The sequence below is a fragment of the Etheostoma cragini genome, chromosome 6 (assembly GCF_013103735.1).
Source record: "Etheostoma cragini isolate CJK2018 chromosome 6, CSU_Ecrag_1.0, whole genome shotgun sequence".
Classification (NCBI taxonomy): Eukaryota; Metazoa; Chordata; class Actinopteri; order Perciformes; family Percidae; genus Etheostoma; species Etheostoma cragini.
In genome coordinates, this window is record NC_048412.1 from 7,265,624 (window position 1) to 7,268,302 (window position 2,679).

Below are 2,679 nucleotides of genomic sequence, written 5' to 3' on the forward strand. Positions count from 1 at the left end.
TGCAGGACTCTGCTGGAGGAAGATGGACAGTGAGATTCAGGTCTCTGGTCTCTAAATGTGATAAATCCACATATTTTTCCAGACACTCTATCTTTTTCCTTCTACGGTCCAGCCAGCAGGCCATATGTATTGGACTTCACGCTTCCCAAGCCCCTTGCCTGCCTTCTACAGACCACGACTTCCTACCACAGGACCCCTGACGCTTTGTGAGGCCCTGAAGCCAGACCACTAGTCTACACAACACTAATGGCTCTGTTTAGTAACACAGAGCCTTACGCAGTTGAGCCAAGCACTCTCCAGGAGTCAAATTTGACACGGAGACCCAGAGCACATTCTCACAGATTTCACACTAGTGAAACAGGTCAAAATTCACCAGCATCTCTCTCTACCACAGTCTCTTTATTCACCAGCGACCTACTTGTTATAGAGGGCTTTGAGGTTGCAAGGTGTCCTTAAAAAGGTCAAACAGGAGGTCCACATTTCTGGGGAACTCTCAAGGGACCACTAAATCATGTTGGCCCAATAGTTAGCACTGTGGCCTCACAGCAAGAAGGTTGTGTATGTTCTCCCCATGTTTGCATGGGTTTCCTCCGGGTGCTTCGGTTTTCCCCACCTTCAAAAAACTAGGTTCTCCAATCAGTGCCTTTGATCAAGGCTCAGATCTGGAGTTGGTCCCTGAGCGCTGTGAATGCCTGCCCACATCTCCCTTGAGGGATGGGTTAAATGCAATGTATGTGACAATGAAGTACTTTTAACTTACAATATGAAATACAATGAAACCACCATTGGTCTCAGCAAGAAATGGATTAAAACTGTTGATTGCACTTCCTAAACATTTCTACGTTTAGCCATGCTAGCAGCGTGGTTCAAAGGATGACAGATTCAGCCTCTAAATTAATCTACCACTTTGTTCCAGATTGAAATATCTCAACATCAATTGGATGGATTGCCATGGTATGTTGTAGAGACATTCATAGTCCCCAGAGGATGAATCCTAACCACTTTGGTGACCACCAGACATTATCCTCTACAGCCACCAACACTTATCTGTTACGATCTGCACCTTTGGCTCTTCCTGTTGTTTGTCCCTCTATTTTCCCTGCCCCTCTTGTTCAGTGTCCGTGTCTTGTCTTCCCTGTCTGTGCTGGTGAGAGAGGCTGGGCGTGGCCAATCTGGTTCCACTCACCTGCCTGCTTAATCAAACACCTGCCAGTCTTAAGCACTGATTGCTACCTCTTCCTGCTGCAGTAGGCTAGTGGCCCTGACACAATAACCTGATGACTGAGTTGGCTAAAAAAAAGTGCCTCGGAACACAGCGAAGCGATGCCGACTGAAGCGGAAACGGAAGCTGATTGGATGAACGCGTCACGTGGGTCTGAAGGGTCTGAGTCTAGGTCTGTTTCTCCGGAAATTCAAAGCCAGACTGTCATGGCGCCTTGTTCAGAATACGATCTCATATCTTATTAAAATAGTTCAGCGAAAATGGTTTCTGAAAATATTTCAAGCAAGAAATAGGTCATGCAGTTGCTTAGTCTGTCATCATTTCAGATCGACAAAGGTCAGTTTAAAAGATTTCCGTCAGACTTTGAGAGACATCCCATTTGTCATCCAAGTTTGCACTCCACCATGGAAGTGGAGGAGCTGGGGATGCAACTTACGAACCTGGGATGCAGCCATATCTATCTGTAAAAATTCTGTCTATAATAATAATAGCCATCTGTATATATATTCATTGTACATACTCACCTGTAAACTCTGTAAACCATTAGTATATTATGTTATTTGCACATATCTGTAAAAATTTGCACTTATAGTAATATCCACCGGTATATTATATTCACTACATTCCTAGCTGTAAATCTTGCTCACAATACTTGTTATCTATATTTTATATTCATAGGACAAACCCATCTGTAAAATTCTGTTTATAATAGTATTAATATCTACATTTATTCAGTACATATCCATGTCCTACACTTATGGAACCATTGTATATCCTGCACTTACTGTTATTGCACTTCTGGTTAGACCCAAACTGCATTCCGTTGCCTTGTGCCTGTACCTGTGTAATGACAATAAAGTTGAATCTAATCTAATCTAATCTATATAATTTAGTCTGACTCTTCACTCGTTGCCAGTTCATGTTTGAAGCTTCAGTGGTAATTAGCATGTTTGCATCTTGCTTGTTTGAATTTTGCTCATGCCTTTCAACTTTAATTTAGTCTGCATCTGCCTTTTGAATAGCAAAGCACAGTATGGTGAAGTGAACTGTCCATCTGCTATTGCCTGGTCTTCAATGCCAATTGACACCAAGTATCAATGGCACAAAGCTTTAGGTTCAGGTTTCGGTTATTCTTAAAAACTCAAACCACAACAGTCTCTATGGTTATTCAGTAACAATGAGAGGACATTCTGTCCATGGGACCACCATGAACACAGTGATATCTGTGACAAGACTGCCAAGCCTTGGTGAAGAAAGCCTAATGAAAGTGTCTGGATCCAAGGGTGTACGAGGGTAATAGTGGACTATGGTTTTGTCAGGCAATCAGGGACCATGGCCGTGCATTGAAAAGGCAAAGAAACTACAGAAAGAACACTGTGCTCTATGGTCAAACATCGTGACTCCATGTGCTGATTCTCAGAAATATCAAATTTTCTGAGAAGGCTTGAATACAATTT